Source organism: Haematobia irritans, chromosome 1 (genome assembly GCF_050003625.1).
Source record: "Haematobia irritans isolate KBUSLIRL chromosome 1, ASM5000362v1, whole genome shotgun sequence".
In the NCBI taxonomy this organism is placed as follows: Eukaryota; Metazoa; Arthropoda; class Insecta; order Diptera; family Muscidae; genus Haematobia; species Haematobia irritans.
In genome coordinates this window covers 138,740,097-138,758,592 of record NC_134397.1, presented here as the reverse complement: position 1 = coordinate 138,758,592, position 18,496 = coordinate 138,740,097, and the positions used below count along the sequence as shown (strand labels likewise).

Genomic DNA, 18,496 nt, shown 5'->3' with positions numbered 1-18,496 from the left:
TATTAAAATATTTTGTCAAAGCTATTGTACCATAAATCTGATATCGACTCAAAAATGTCTACACAAAAGGTACTAAATCATTCGCGGGGGTACTACGGTACTGACTGGGGTGAAAAAGTATTGAAAAAAGTACTATAGTACTGCATTTTCCATCCCTGATCCCAATACGAGCAATAACAAGTAAATACGGCCGTAAGCTCCAAATCTTATGTACCCTCCATCATCCACAATCGATTTACTTGGGTTGTGGTAATACTTACCGATGGTAAGATATCTTAAAACTTCTTAACATCGTCTTCTAAATTGTAAGTTAGTCCATACGTGGTATATATAAGAGAAAAAAGGTATATATAGGTAAGTCTAGATAGCCAGAATTGAAATATAGCGGTCGCTTTATATGGGTGCTGTATACAATTATGAACCGATATGGACCATTTTTGGTGTGATTGGGGATCGATTTATCTGAGTGCCATATATAACTATAGACCGATATGGACCTATTTAGGCATGGTTGTTAACGGCCATATACTAGCATAATGTACCAAATTTCAACTGACTAGGATGAAATTTCCTCCTCCAAGAGGCTCGAAGACCAAATCTCACGATCGGTTTATATGGGGGCTATATAAATTTATGGACTGATAAGAGACCTTATACTAACACCACGTACTAAATTTCAATCAGATCGAATGAATTTTGCTTCTCCAAAAGGCACCGGAGGTCAAATCTGGGATCGGTTTATATGGGGGCTATATATAATTATACACCGATATGGACCAATTCCTGCATGGTTGTTAGACGCCATATACTAACATCACGTACCAAATTTCAACTGAATCAGATGAATTTTGCTCTTCCAAGAGACTCCGGAGATCAAATCTGTGGATCGGTTTATATGGGGGCTACATATAACTATGCACCGATATGGACCAATCCTGCATGGTTGTTAGAGACAATATACTAGCACCACATACCAAATTTCAACCGAATCGGATGAATTGTGCTATTCCTCGAGGCTCCGGAGGTCAAATCTGGTGATCGGTTTATATGGGGGCTATATATAATTATGGACCGATGTGGACCAATTTTTGTATGGATGTTAGAGACCATATATTAACACCACGTATAAAATTTCAGCCGGATCGGATGAAATTTGATTCTCTTAGAGAATCCGCAAGCCAAATCTGGGGCCGTTTATATGGGGGCTATACGTATAAGTGGACCGATATGGCCCATTTGCAATACCATCTGACCTCCAAAAGGCACCGGAGGTCAAATCTGGGATCGGTTTATATGGGGGCTATATAATTATAGACCGATATGGACCAATTCCTGCATGGTTGTTAGAGGCCATATACCAACATCACGTACCAAATTTCAATTGAATCAGATGAATTTTGCTCTTCCAAGAGACTCCGGAGATCATATCTGTGGATCAGTTTATATGGGGGCTACATATAATTATGGACCGATATGGACCTATCCTTCATGGTTGTTAGAGACAATATACTAGCACCACGTACCAAATTTCAACCGAATCGGATGAATTGTGCTTCTCTTAGAGGATCCGCAAGCCACATCTGGGGCCGTTTATATGAGGGCTATACGTAAAAGTGGACCGATATGGCCCATTTGCAATACCATCTGGCCTACATCAATAACAACTACTTGTGCCAAGTTTCAAGTCGATAGCTTGTTTCGTTCGGAAGTTATCGTGATTTCAACAAACGGACGGACGGACGGACATGCTTAGATCGACTCAGAATTTCACCCCGACTTAGAGCAATATTTCGATGTGTTACAAACGGAATGACAAATTTTATATACCCCCCATCCTATGGTGGAGGGCATAAAAAAAACAATGTATTGTATTTTATTTGAACTTTTGACATCAACCAAAAAATCAAAGGTAAATAGTCTACATGTGAATAAATTATACAAACCAAGACGAATAATATTTTCTAACAAAAACAAACTCTGACAAAGGTTAGATCAGATATAGTGTTGTCACGTATTTCGAAAAAATTAAAGTCAAAATGGGCTTTTTTACCATTTAAAAATTGAATTGGACAAAAAATAAGTGTATTTCGATTACATGGTCGTAAAAAGGAGTCAGATATGAAAATACACAGAAAGAAATTCCATTCTTAAATTGATAATAGATTTAACTTATTATTATTATTTTTTTTAATATTTAATTTTATTATTTTGTTCAATGTTTTCCACATTCCGTCCATCCGTCCATCCATAATTATATATAGCCCCCATATAAACCGATCCACAGATTTGGCAGGCGGAGCGTCTAAGAGAAACAAATTTCATCCGATCCGGCTGAAATGTGCTACATGGTGTTAGTATATTGTCTCTAACAACCATGCAGGAATTGGTCCATATCGGTCCATAATTATATATAGCCCCCATATAAAGCGATCCCCAGATTTGACCTCCGAAGCCCCTTGGAAGAGCAAAATTCATCCGATGCGGTTGAATTTTGGTACGTGGTCTCTAACAATCATGTAGTAATATCGGTCCATAATTATATATAGCCTCCATATAAACCGATCCCCAGATGTGACCTCTGGTGCCTTTTGGAGAAGCAAAATTCATCCGATGCGGTTGAATTTTGGTACGTGGTGTTAGTATATGATATTTAACAACCGTGCCAAAATGGGTCCATATCGGTCCATAATCATATATAGCCCCCATATAAACCGATCCCCATATTTGGTTTTGGAGCCTCTTTGAGGAGCAAATTTCATTCGAGTCAGTTGAAATTTGGTACATTGTGTTAGTATATGGTCGTTAACAACCATGCTATATTGGTCTACAGTCATATATAGCCCTCAGATAAATCGATCCCCAATCACACAAAAATTGGTCCATATCAAGTTCATAATTGTATATACTTGTAGATAGTCTTTATATAAGCGACCCCCATATTTCAATTCTGGCTCTCTAAGTACCGTGCAAAAGTCCATATAGGTTCGCAATTATGTGTAGACTTACCTATACATACCTTTTTTGTCTAATATATACCACGTATGGACTAACTTACAATTTAGAAGAGGATGTTAAGCAATTTTAAAATACCTTGCCATCGGTAAGTATTACCACAAACCAAATAATTCGATGTTAGATGAGATTCTTTAGTATAATATAGTGGAGGGTACATAAGATTCGGCCTGGCCGAACTTACGACCGTATATACTTGTTTCCTTTACTTTTAGCTCATTTTTATGAGAAGTTGTACTTTTGTATTTTACATTTACATTAAATTTTTCTTGTGAAATCTCAAAAAATACAATTTAGTTAAATTTTCGCACGAGGTAGTTCATTACACATCACATATTCTTTCAGGAAGAACGTAAGGGTACATTTTTGCCACAAAAGTATTGTTTTCTCGCTAAACATAAACATGGTTGCGACAAACATGTTACACGCTCCCCGTCCAAACATAGTATAATGCTCTTGGAACAGGTTTGTGGTGTTCATATTCCTTCTATGCGAGTATATTGGCCCTGCTGACATTTAATCCATGCTTACTTGTTAATTAACAACAATTTTAAAATTCAATTAACCTTGGGCATCGAGGATTTTAAGTGATTAGCACATTTTATTGTTTAGACTTAAAAATGCAAAAATCACCTAAACATGTTTGCTTTTCTTAATTCTTGAATAATTTTATTTTATTTCTTCTTCAAATTTAGGAGAAAAAAATCATTGTAAATAATAACTGATGGCATTTTGCAATTTCAGGTGCTGAAGTTAAATCCATAACACATCAATATTTATTTGCAATATTAATATGCACAAGCTATAAGTGAATTGGAAATATTTCTGTCATTTAGGGATAGTGACAAGGTCTGTCATTAACAATTGCAGTAATTGTTTATATCTAAACACTTAGTTATTTATTAACATTTGTTAAAGTGTTGGACACGAAGAACATGGCTTTTCCAAACATATACCCGAAATGAAGCACCCTCTACGTTACCTGTCAACTTCATGTAAATTTAAGTTTTTTATTTAAAAAAGTCTGGCAGATGCCTGTGGAAAAATCATAAAAATATGTACCGAGTTCCCATTTATCGACAATCCTCTACTTTCTAGTTTCAAAAAATCGGGCAAAAGGGAACCCCTTCCTTCGCTCCACCCCGACCAGATATCGTAAATTTATGTACCCTATATTCATTTCACAAACTACCCAACTTCACTCTTCCCCCTTCCCCAACTATGTTAGACATCGAAAAATCATGTATCCAGTATAAATTTAATCATCTTCTCTCAATTTCAAGTAAATCGGAGAAGTTTAGATTTTGCTCTATTATTCGTAAAGGGACAAATTCCTCAAATTCCTTACTCTGCAAACTTTCCTTCAAGTTTCATAGGGTGGGGCAAGGAGAAGGTTCCCGTCCAAATACCCAAAAATCAAGTACACCACACGCAAAAAAAATAATTCTTTCCTCCCAAACGAAATTTTAGACAAACAAAGTTCGTTTATCCTTTGCTTTTCGCTGTAAGGAAGGGTATTTGGAAGAAAAGTATATACTTTTTGTGATAAACGTTTATTATTTTCCAGGATGTAAAAACAATTTCATAAAGACTAACTCAAAAAAAATACATTGTTTTCTTGCTAACTGCATTTTTCCTCACATCTTTCTCATATCCACGAGATTTTTTAGTTCTTAACACCTTTTCCTGTAATACCAACAATGTAGAAGAAATTATACGATTTTATACATTTTTAAAATTTTTTTTTACCTTTCGCCTGGACGGAGAATCGAACCGCGGACCATGCACTTTGTAAGCCAACACACTAACCACTGAGCTATGTACCTGTTATGGTCATCAATAGATAATTATCCATATAAGTTATATTTATATAGCATAGCTTGCGGCGCCCACAAACCGAATAAACAAAGTTTATTTAACAGAGACAAACATTTAGTTTGGCACGGTGGAGCAGTGGTTGCTACGTCCAACTTGCATGCCAAGGGTCGTGGGTTCAATCCCTGCTTCGACCAAATTTTTTTTTTTTTTTTTTTTTTTTTACATATATTCCAGATATGTTCGGAAGATTCCGAAAAAATGTTCAACATTACATTGTACTATATTAAATTTTGAACTGTAAAATGTGTCTTATTAAAGACCTTAAGTCAGAAAAGAACAGTGTTTGATATAAACGAAATGGACTGTGTTGTTGTTTCAAAAATAACTTTTTTTATTGAAAAAATAAAAATTTTGTAACAAACGAATTTTTGTGGTGATAAAAGTTTAAAATTTTCGAAGCAATTCAAAAAACTCTAACAAAAGAAAAACGTTTTCGGTACACGTTTTCCAAACGTTTTTTTTCTTTGCGTGCATATTGATGTCATAACCTTCCCCTACTGCCTTTGTAAATTTTAAGTAAACTTGAGAATTGTAGTTTTTTTCAGTTTTAGAGGAGATCTCCCTCCCAATGTCGAAAAAAGATATAGCGTATATTGTGTAGACGTCCCAGAAAATCTTAAGCAAATTATAAGCCCAATTTTTAAAAAACAGAGCAAGGGGAGACCCCCATTCTCTGCTGTATAAAAAGGGTGGTCCACCTAAGCGACCAAATATCGAAAAATAAAGTTGCGGGTCTAACTTTCCTTGGAAATTTCACCCACATCGGAGAACTTTGGCCCAATTTTGAGAAATTCGGGCAAGGGGAATATCCCCGTCCCCCACCAGATATCAAAATACGTACCATATTTTCACTACATTATTAACCTCTAGATTCTCCGAACATTTTCATGTGAAAAAACCAAAATTATTTTATAACAAAAGCAACTGCTATGAATTCAAATTATAAATTTTTGTAATGTGCGCTGTATGTAAAAAAAGGTTTTCCCGCTTTTCCGTTGAAACTTTTCTTAAATATTCTTTGCTATAAACCTTACGGAGCCCGAGACCTTTCCAACGAATGCAATACCGGTTCGTGCGTTCTGGAGTTGCATCAGAGATTGCGTTGTAAATAAAAGAAGATTTCACGCTTTTCCGTTGAAACTTTTCTTGAATTTTCTTTGCCACAAAACCTTACGGAGCTCGAAACCTTTCCAAATAATTCAAAGACGTGGAAATCGGTTCATGCCTTCTAGAGTTAAAGCGTCAGGAAAGAAAACCCCGACTTATTTTTATATATTAGAACACACACAATATATTATACATACATTTAGTATATTATATATTTGGATGTGATTGTTTAGGAAAACTTCCAATGTTTTTTTTTTTGCAGAGATGAAGCCAATAGTAAATACTATTGGCTTACGAACATATTCTTCTCTTCTTCAATAAAAAAATCACACAACATTACATTGTGCACTGTAAATATTAATTCATTAGCCACACGGATGAAAAAGACTGTTTTTCATATGTTTGGCTATAAACATTATATGTTTGGAACACAAATTTTTAAACACAATATTTTTTAGTACAAGCATATAATGTTCATAAACTAGCATAATATGTTTGGGACATATATGTTAATATGTTAGAACATATTATGTTTGGGACATAAAATGTTTGTAAATATAATATGCTTGGATGCAAACATATATTAATTTAGAAATAGCCTATAAACATATATGTGTTTAGTAGCTTGGAGCGCTATTTAACAGGGAGCGATATTGAATTAAGTTGGTGGTACTTGCTTGTTATTACAAAATTAACATTTTATTTTTCCTTGGGCAATTGATCAGCTACTTCTTTGATCCTTACAAACTGTGTGGTCCGCTGTTCGAATCCCCGTCCGGCAAAAGGTAAAATTAAAATAAAAAAATCATACAATTGAATATATATAATACAATGTTTGTATTACAGAAAAAGGTGCTAAGAACTAAAAAATCTCGTGGAAGTGAGAAAGATGTGGGGGAATATACAATTAGGCAGAAACAAAATTTTGAGCATTCAGGTCTAAAACCTATGTTGTTAGCACCTATATTACCTGTTTATTTTCATAATTCATTATGATTGTAAATATATAAATAAATAAATAAAATTTTGAGCACAATATTGTTTGGGAGAATTTTTTTAAGCATATAATATTTTTGGGTGCAAAATGCTTTCAAACATATTATATGTTCACATAATAACATATTGTTTTTTGGAAGACAACATTATTGAATTTGGATGCAAAAATACAAAATGTGTGGAACTTAGACTACCCAAACATATATTGTTTAGACCAATATGCTTTCAAACATGTTATATATTGGAAGAGATAAAACATATAAATGTATGAGCAATACCCAAAAATGTATATGCTTGAAGCAAAATATGTTTGGGAGTATATGTTACAGAAGCGATTTTTTGTGAGCGTGCACTTTCGTGACTCTTATTAAATAAACAATTTTACGCTGTGTAACAAATCAATTAGCTTTGCCTTTATCATTTACCTTTATAAATTGTTATACAAAATGGGCATGTTACATATGTACATGAAATCTATTGAAATAGAGTCAATGTAATATCATATGTAATAATAGGAGCAACATATGCATATTTTAAATACCTAATATGTGCCGGGTTTGTTATTGAACTTGATTGTATTTTTACGGAAATTTTTATTCAAAGGCATTTGTGGCAAATGCTCTGCAATTGCATGCAATGAAACTTTGTATTGTATATATTTGATGGTTTGCAATACAACATGAATGTAACATTTAATAATATATCTAAAGGTAATCATACACGCAAAGAAAAAAAACGTTTGGAAAACGTGTACCGAAAACGTTTTTCTTTTGTTAGAGTTTTTTGAATTGCTTCGAAAATTTTAAACTTTTATCACCAGAAAAATTCGTTTGTTACAAAACTATTATTTTTTCAATAAAAAAAGTTATTTTTGAAACAACAACACAGTCCATTTCGTTTATATCAAACACTGTTCTTTTCTGACTTTAGGTCTTTAATAAGAAACATTTTACAGTTCAAAATTTAATATACTGTAATGTAATGTTGAACATTTTTTCGGAATCTTCCGAACATATCTGGAATATATGTAAAAATAAAAAAAAAACAAAAAAACTTTGGTCGAAGCAGGGATCGAACCCACGACCCTTGGCATGCAAGTCGGACGTAGCAACCACTGCTCCACGGTGCCAAACTAAATGTTTGTTTCTGTTAAATAAACTTTGTTCATTCGGTTCGTGGGCGCCGCAAGCTATGCTATATAACTATAACTTATATGGACATTTATCTATTGATGACCATAACAGGTACATAGCTCAGTGGTTAGTGTGTTGGCTTACAAAGTGCATGGTCCGCGGTTCGATTCTCCGTCCAGGCGAAAGGTAAAAAAATTTTAAAAATGTATTAAATCGTATAATTTCTTCTACATTGTTGATATTACAGGAAAAGGTGTTAAGAACAAAAAAACCTCGTGGATGTGAGAAAGATGTGAGGGAAAATGAAATTAGCAAGAAAACAATGTTTTTTTTTGAGTTTGTCTTTATGAAATTGTTTTTACATCCTGGAAAAGAATAAACGTTTATCACAAAAAGTATATACTTTTCTTCCAAATACACTTCGTTACAGCGAAAAGCAAATGAGAAACGAACTTTGTTTGTCTAAAATTTCGTTTGGGAGGAAAGAATTATTTTTTTGCGTGTAGTCAAATATGTATAAAATATTTTAAAATAGAAAGTGCACCTTGTATGACTTTTCCAAGGCAATGGTTGGGATTCATATACATTCTAAATACAATATTTCAAAATAAAAGTGTATGCCCAAGGAAAATATTTAAAACAAATAAGTATAACTCCAAAGCTTGGTAGAACCGCAATATAATATCGTGAATTGACCCATCTCAATTAACATGTTCGGGAGATGTTATTCGAGCGTTACCAGTAATGACAATTGATTATTTCCCCAATAATGGAAAATAAACAAAATAATAATTAGTTTTAATAAACTTTAAAATCGAAAATAAATTACTTTATTTATTTGACAAAATATCACAGAACTTTTTAATTTACATTCAAAACATTGAATTCGGATCACACCTAAAGAAGTCAGTGCAACGGCTGTTGAAATGGAGGACTTCCATCCTATGATAAGCCCATGATAAATTTATCGCTTCTGCGTCAATTTTGCACCACTTCCGGATCCAAAAAGAACATTTTCATTACTTTTTTGGCTACGCTTTTTTTGCTGGGATAGGTTAAAAAACAGAGTAAGAACTCATAAAATGGTACAAATCATTTAAATTTTGTCGAAAAAAATGCTAAATCCAATCTGAAAAAATGGGAAGTTTTGAAAATATTTGAGGTCAAACGCTTCCGACAAGCGTAGAATCCATTAAAAATTATAAAATAATTATAAAAATTACTTATTTGACAAAATATCACAGAATTTTTTTATTTATATCCAAAACATTGAATTCGGATCACACCTAAAGAAGTAATGCAAATTCAGTGCAACGGCTGTTGAAATGGAGGACTTCCGTCTTATGACAAGCCCATGTTAAATTCATCGCTTCTGCGTCAATTTTGCACCACTTCCGGATCCAAAACGAACATTTTCATTTCTTTTTTGGTGATGCTTTTTTGCTATTTTGAACTCTTGTACAGTTCATGCGCCTAACATACAGCGAAAAAAATCCGTACACCCTCAAAAAAAACGCTTCTGCAACATATATCCCAAACACATTTTGCTCCAGACATATGTATATATTTTCAGGATTTGTCCAAACAAAATATTGTTTGTATTGTTTCGCCTTTCGTATCCAAACATACTATATTTAGAAAACTGTTATGTCCCAAACATAATGTGTTCTAATATATTAACATATATGTATGTTGCAAACATGTTGTGCTAGTTTACTCGTATGAACATTATATGCTTGCACATTCACTTTTTCATTCCGTTTGTAACACATCGAAATATTGGTCTAAGACCCCATAAAGTATATATTCTGGGTCGTGGTGAAATTCTGAGATCTAGCTATGTCCGTCCGTCTGTCCGGCTGTCCGTCCGTCTCTGGAAATCACGCTAACTTCCGAACGAAACAAGCTATCGACTTGAAACTTGGCACAAGTAGTTGTTATTGATGATGGTCGGGTGATATTGCAAATGGGCCATATCGGACAACGTTTACGTATAGCCCCCATATAAACCGACCCCAGATTTTACTTGCGAAGGCTCTAGGAGGAACAAATTTCATCCGATCCGGTTGAAGTTTGGTACGTGGTATTAGTATATGGTCTCTAACAACCATGCAAAAATTGGTTCATATCGGTCCATACTTATATATAACTCCCATATAAACCGATCACCAGATTTTACCTTCGGAGCCTCTAGTAGGAGCAAAATTCATCCGTTCCAGTTGAAATTTTATACGTGGTGTTAGTATATGGTCTCTACCAACCATGCAAAAATTGGTCTATATCGGTCCATAATTATATAAGCCGATTCCCAGATTTAACCTCCGCAGCCTCTTGGAGGAGAAAGTTTCGTCCGATTCGGCTGAATTTTGATACGTTGTGTTAGTATATGGTCGCTAACAACCATGCCAAATGTGGTTCATATCGGTCCATAATTATATATAGCTCCCAAAATTCATCATGGTCTTTAATAACCATGCCAAAATTAGTCCATATCAGACCATAATCATATATAGCCCCCATATAAACCGATCCTCATATTTGGTATTGGAGCCTCTTGGAGGAGCAAATTTCATCCGATTTCGTTGAAATTTGGTACATTTGGCTATTATATGGCCGTTAACAACCATGCCTATCTAGGTCCATATCGGTCTATAGTTATATATACACTCAAAAAAAGTGAACTCTCTATTTCACTAAAGCCAATTTAACTTTATTTTAGTTCATGGAATTATTATGTTTAGAGAAAGTTTTCTTTACTCTAATAATTTTTTGTGTGCGTTAGTTAAATTAACTAAACCCGAGGAAAAAAATATACTCCAATGAAGTATAAAGATGAACTAAATTCGTGTCTTCCACAAAATAGTTCAGAATTTCTATAAATTTGTAAATTTTATCAAAAATGCGTCTATCATGAACTTCGTATGTCACTAAAGACATTCTTGCAATTTTGAACTCCAAGTTTTTCCTTCAAACTACAAAATTTTCTTTAACAAGTGAAAAAACTTAGTTATGTCTAATAAATTTTCTTGAATTTGTCGAAAAATATGTACTTATTTTTATGACATCGGCGTGATGCCAACGCTTGTAATACTGTTTAGTTAACATTTTCTACAAATTTTCAAAATTTTCTAAAATTAACCGAAAGTTTTCTTCCTGGTGGGTTCACTGTTTTTTCAGTGTAGTCCTCAGATAAACCGATCCCCAATTACACAAAATTTGGTCCATATCGGTTCATAATTGTATATAGCCCACATATAAAACGACCCCCATATTTCAATTCTGGCTCTCTAATTAACGCGCAAAAGTCCATATCGGTTCGTAATTATTTGAAGACTTACCTATATACACCTGTTTTGTCTAATATATACCAGGAAGTTTTGAGATACCTTGCTATCGGTAAGTATTATCACATCCCAAGTAATTCAATTGTGGATGACAGTCTTTCGTAGAAGTTTCTACGCAATCCATGGTGGAGGGTTCGGCCTGGCCGAACTTATGGCCGTATATACTTGTTTTAAGTATGTCTCAAAAATATTATTAACCAAACGTGGGTATAAAGTTCAATGACCGTACACATAAGTTCAATATGAACTAAAGCAGTTCATATCGGCTTATTGTTTGGAGACGATGATATTTTTTTTTTTACTTTTAGTTCATTTGTTATTCAATCAGAGGGTTTAATTTCGTGAGTTGTACTTAAAAAGTACATAAGGGCACTAAATGTTCCAGGTTTTAGCAACGCTTTGTGGAAATCTCAAAATCTGAAGTATAATTTAGTTAAATTTTCTTACGACATAGTTCATTCTTTCAATAAAACAGTTTTTCTTTGTACTTTTTTTCTATGTACTTAAAATTTGTTAAAAATTTTGATAAAATTGGGGTGCTCTGATATAGTTTGAAATTACAAGGATTTGGACAGTAACGAAAGATACATGTGTCACAAAAAACACAACGTAACGTAACGTAACGAATTTATAATTATCTAGAAAAATTCTAAAATATAATGAATATTATTATAAACACTAATCAGTTTCTTTTTAATCAATCCTATTCTTGTTTTATAGCCAATATCTAATCATCATGACTATGCCACTAAAAGTGCTATTACATTGCTAAGAACTTTTCGATCATTTAATTATGTTAATAGGCACAATTAAACGATTAAAAACTTCTTCTTATTTCGTTAAATTGCCTCACCTAATTTCTTAGCAGTACATAATAAAAATCCCAACACAACTTAGTAATATTTCTAGTTTGGTTGGGATTACTTTGAAAAAAGAGTTTTATTTTCTGATTTCTTTAAAGCCAATAAGAAAGATTAGAAGCAAAGGTTACACCGCTTTTTAGAACTTTTATTTTTATCACATCCCTGTTTTTTTTTCTGGCTTTATGTCTTAGAGTATAATAACCACCTTACGACATAAAGCCACCCAAACTCTAAAATATAAGTTTAAAATTATGTATGACGACGATTATATATAATAGATACAATAGATAGAAAAGTTTTAAAGAATTGATTGTGGACAATTTCATATTTCAAAATCTGAGTAACCGTGGGAAAAACTGCTTTTCGGCTCGGAAATCAAACATAGTACCTATCTTTAAATAAAACACAATTTGTGGTTTTGTAGTCAAAATTCAATTTAGTACAATTCAATGTCGAACATTCGTTTGAAATTTTACGAAAATTTTTGGAATACGTATATATATGTAAACTTACATTATTTCCGTTCCCAAAAGTTGTAAACCTTTCAATTAAATTTTAATTTTAAACATATTTTCATTTTCATTTTTATAAAAATTTTGTAATCATTTCTTTATGTTTTAATATACATTATTATTACTATCGTGTTTCCTTTTAGCTTTTTTAAATTTATAACGGATATTGTGTTGTTTTGTATTATAATATTATTATTATTATTATCATGATTCATTTTTGCTTTTTACATTTATAACGGATATTGTTTTTTATTAAAATTCCTGTACTTTAATTATAAGACTTTAATCTTGTTGTACAGGATATGCTTAAATAAGTAAATAAAGTTGTCGTTTCTACGAAGGGACCAACTAAAGCGGTTTTATTGCTTCAAATAAAGTTTCATTAAATCGGCTGTGTGTGTTCCCAATATTGTGCTCTATAAATAGAGCTGATTGACTGCAAGTATAATACGGTTACGGCAGACATGTTACATAATCCCCTTCCAAACATAACATTATGCTCTTGAAACATGTGTGAGGAGGAATATTCCATCTCTGGATATATCAACGAAATGGACTGAGATTCTGATATAAAAATTTTGTTTTTGTTTACACCAATATCGACGATATCGTTCAGAGTTGATAGATTTTCTCAAATGCAAATATGTGAACAAATTTTCAAACCGATTTAATTCAAATTTATGAAAATAATTAAATAAATGCTCAATTATACATGCACAAAAAAAAACATGTTTGGACATGGTTGCCGCATCCATTTAATATCTAGAGCATGTAATTGCCGCGAAAACCATGTATTTTGTCTTTGTAAAAATAGTTTTCGAGCGGAGAAAAATGTATGGTGGCAATAAGCATTTGAATGGTTCTCAAATACCGCAAACATGTTCTATCATTTAAATGATAGAATTTGAGACCATTAAATGGTCGGGAAAATCATGTATCTGGCCATTCAATGTTTTACTTTTTTACAAGGGAAAAAGTATTTTTATAGGTTAAGTATAGACATGCCTAGAACCATTACATGGCCATAAAGACCATTTATAGTATTTTCGTGACCATTTAATTTTTTAACGTTTTTGCAGCGAAAAGAATTTTATAAAAACATTGAGCAGGTACACACGATTTTCATTTTGCGCGTCAGTCGTGTGTTGATTGTTTCTTGGAATGGACGGAGAATACTGATTTACTGTGTTTTGTGTTAATTTATTTATTCAGAAGTGGCACTTGGTTTTATGTGAACATAAAAAAAGGAAAGTGTAATTGAAAAAATGTACCTGTTTTTTGTTCTGCATTTTGATATATGGATCATTTATTTTTATTTGCAGTTACATGTTGTCTGCGTTTGTACATTTGATGGACACGATGTAAATATGGAATAATTACTTATTGTTGAAATTGAAAAAAAGAGTGTGTAACAAGTATATACGGCCGTAAGTTCGGCCAGGCCGAATCTTATGTACCTTCCACCATGGATTGCGTAGAAACTTCTACCAGAATTGTAATATAGGTGTCGCTTATGTGGGGGCTATATACAATTATGAACTTGATATGGACCAATTTCTGTGTGATTGGGCATCGACATTAGCGTAGCTAGACAATTTTCATAGGGGGGGCTATAGCCCCCCCTAGCTAAAAATTAATGGACTGAAGATGGGGTCAATTAATGTTTTATTTTATAAAAATAAATAAAAACTCAGGCTTCAGCTTAACTAGACAATTAATTTATAATAAAGCAACTAAAAGTAGTTCCACAAAACATTGCGTAGAAACTTCTACCAGAATTGTAATATAGGTGTCGCTTATGTGGGGACTATATACAATTATGAACTTGATATGGACCAATTTCAGTGTGATTGGGCATCGACATTAGCGTAGCTAGACAATTTTCATAGGGGGGGCTATAGCCCCCCCTAGCTAAAAATTAATGGACTGAAGATGGGGTCAATTAATGTTTTATTTTATAAAAATAAATAAAAACTCAGGCTTCAGCTTAACTAGACAATTAATTTATAATAAAGCAACTAAAAGTAGTTCCACAAAAAATTGGGAGTTGTTAAAAGGCACAACTTTAAAGGCAAATTATTTAAAGTATGTCGACAAAATGCAAATTACATTCTAGAAAAATTGCGAAATTTTGAAAATATTTTAGGTCAAACGTTCCCATTTCACATTATTTATTTGGGAAAATATCACAAAAATTTTTAATTCACACTGAATTCTGATCACACCTTAAAAATGATGCAAATTCACAGCAAGTTGAAATAGTGGGCATCCGTCCTATTCATTTAAGTTCATCGTTTCTGCGCCAATTTTGCACCACTTCCGAACATAAAAAGAACAGTTTTACTATTTTTTGGCGATTTTTTTTGCAGCGTTATTAAGATATTCATTTATGCAAGAATAGTTTTAATATCGTTTAATATTTTTTTAAATTAAATCGACAAAACTCTGACTAAACAAAATAATAAAGGTAGTTTAGTTATTAAACTAAACATAAAATTTGGAATTTAAATCATAAGTTCAACCACAGTTTTATTTCATAAATATCAGACTTCAAACATTCACTTATAATAATTCACTTGATTAAAAAAAAAAAATATATATATATATATTGCCATCGGCAACTGCTACCATGAAAGTCTTTAGCGGAACTTTGTGCGGTTGTTTTGACTTGTTTAATATTATATAAAAACAATGGAAAATCGTAAATAGGTTTTCAAATTCTGGGGGGGGCTAAATTTTTTCTGGGGGGTCTAAGCCCCCTCCTCAGAGGCCTTCCTACGCTTATGGGCATCGATTTATCTGAGGGCTATATATAACTATAGACCGATATGGACCTAGTTTGGCATGGTTGTTAACGGCCATATACTGGCACAATGTACCAAATTTCAACTGACTCGGATGAAATTTGTTCCTCCAAGCGGCTCCAAAATCAAATCTCGGGATCGGTTTATATGGGGGCTATATATGATTATGGACTGATATGGACCACTTTTGGCATGGTTATTAAATATCATATACTACCACCACGTACCAAATTTCAACCAGATCGGATGAATTTTGCTTCTCCACCGGAGGTCAAATCTGGAGATCGGTTTATATGGGAGCTATATATAATTATGGACTGATATTAACCAATTCCTGCATGGTTGTTAAATATCATATACTACCACCACGTACCAAATTTCAACCAGATCGGATGAATTTTGCTCTTCCAAGAGGATCCGGAGGTCAAATCTGGGGATCGATATATATGGGGCCTATATATAATTATGGACCGGTTTCGGATGAAATTTGCTTCTCTTAGAGAGTCTGCAAGCCAAATTTGGGGGTCCGTTTATATGGGGGCTATACGTAAAAGTGGACCGATATGGCCCATTTGCAATACCATCCGACCTACATCAATAACAACTACTTGTGCCAAGTTTCAAGTCGATAGCTTGTTTCGTTCGGAAGTTAGCGTGATTTTAACAGACGGACGGACATGCTCAGATCGACTCAGAATTTCACCACGACCAAGAATATATACTTTATGGGGTCTTAGAGCAATGTTTCGATGTGTTACAAACGGAATGACAAAGTTAATATACCCCCCATCCTATGGTGGAGGGTATAAAAATATATGAGTTTTTATGTTTAAAATGTCATTTAGCAGAAATTAAATAATTCATACAGTATCTTTTCAGAGTCCAACACTTTATAAAATCACCACCAAATGTTCACAGTGTAAAATGTATTCTTTTTATCAGCATATTATTATATAGGAAAGTGTATTGAATTTAACAAAAATATTTTTATATTGGTTAAGTTACACTTATAGTTTAGTTGACATCGTTTCAAACAGAAATTAAATATTAAAGCAATATTTATTTATACTTATATTGGCCTATATCATATTTAATATTAACAAATTCAAGTACTTGGAGACCAATTCATTTGTCAGCATTTTTTTTCTTTTGATCTGGTTTATGGAACAGTGATTTGAATCTAAAGAAATTTTTGATTTCACTACAATGTAAAAGGCAAATGTATTATACTGACCACGTAAGAGTATGAGATCAATCAATAGAAGCTAAAAACTAAGAAAAAATATCTCAACATCATAAGGCTAGTTAACTTTGGTTCTCATATTATGGATCTAGTTGCACTGAAAAAATATGAAAGATTATGCAACATAAATTTTAGGATATGCAATTAACACAATATTAAGGACAAATTTCTTTAAAATAAAGAATTTTTCATAAAGTTAATAATCATTCCTTTAAATTTTAGGACACGAATTTGCGTCCCCCCGTTAAAGTTGTATGTCTTTGATTGTAAGAAAAATGTAAAGAAAAACAAACAATACCTTTGTTGATGTATCGCAGAGAACGACAATTCGATAAATGAGATCTATATCCTTTTTTTTTAATTTATAGATCATTCTCTAGAAAATGACTTTATTATTTTTATCTTTTTCAATATCAAAAACCTTAAGGAAAGGTCAAAATCTTTCAATTTAAGTAAACTTGTTTATTTTTACAAACATTTTATGTCCCAAAGATAATATGTTTTAAAATATTAACATATATGTCCCAAACATGTTATGCTAGTTTATTAACATTTTACACTGATAGAAAAAGTTTCGTTATATTAATGAAATGTGTCATTAAATTTTAGGCAATGAAACAAATTCATTGATATAACGGAAATTTTCGTTATTATAACGAATTATAACAACGAAACGCTTCGTACTATTAACGAACATTTCCATTGTCTTAATGAAAATGTTTCGTTGTACCAATGATATGGTAATAACCTGTACAATCGTATTTGAATTTTCATAATTCAAAATGTTGTCGAAAATTAATAGCAGATTTTAATATAAATCTAGATCATATATTTAGGGTAGTGCGGCAAAATTTTTATATTTTTAAGTATTTCCCTTTTTTATACAATTTTTTTTTGTATCATTTCGAGTGAATTTTTTATTTCAAAAATGAATTTAAATTACGGATATCGTTTTCACAAATATTTATGTACCTTTAAAATAAACACTTGTTTTTTTATATATATTTATTATATTGGTTTATGCACTTTTTTGTATTGTATATTTATTGTTTAAAGAAGCGTGTAATAAATGTATTGTGCGAAATACGAGCGTTTATTGTTAATTTTTTTCCGTAGTTTTCTCCATAAGCATTAATGTTATATTAACGTAGTATATTAAGATATCCGTTATAATTAGCGATAAAGCAATAATCCACGAACCTCAAGTTTAGGTGAACGAACGCACACTTTGACGTGTTGTAAACAACTGAAAATCGGGAATCATTCGTAGTTCCAACAAACTTCAAACAAGTGCCATGCATTCTGCCCAAGCGCTTACTTCGTTGAAGAGAGGCTGATCGAATGAGCGAATATTGCAATCAATAGTAGGGTGGTTCGCAAAAAATGATTGGTTGCATCTGTTTCAAATTGTAACATTTGTATATTTTGTATTGTAGCATAGTACACGTAGAGAAAAAAATACACGGAAAAACATTTCACGAAAATTTGTCCAATTAAAATTTTAATTGAGTTTTAAAAAATATTCATTTAATATTGATTCAACAAATTTTTTAATTGAAACAAAAATCAATCACAAAAATTTATAGCATCAATTAATTTTTTAA

General features: G+C 32.5%; 1 protein-coding gene across 5 annotated transcripts in view; it reads right to left on the bottom strand.

Annotated features, from left to right (window-relative positions):
* Positions 1-18,169, bottom strand: part of Ctns (lysosomal cystine transporter cystinosin) — a 70,137-nt gene extending 51,968 nt beyond the window's left edge. For 3 of the 5 annotated variants that reach the window (XR_012718224.1, XM_075291762.1, XM_075291763.1), the window contains exon 1: positions 17,865-18,130. The gene's annotated coding sequence lies outside the window, so the exon portion shown is untranslated. Of the gene's footprint in view, positions 1-17,864 lie in introns of all 5 variants that reach the window. The other 2 variants (XM_075291759.1, XM_075291760.1) reach the window with 2 other exon arrangements.
* Positions 18,170-18,496: the final 327 nt, after the last annotated feature.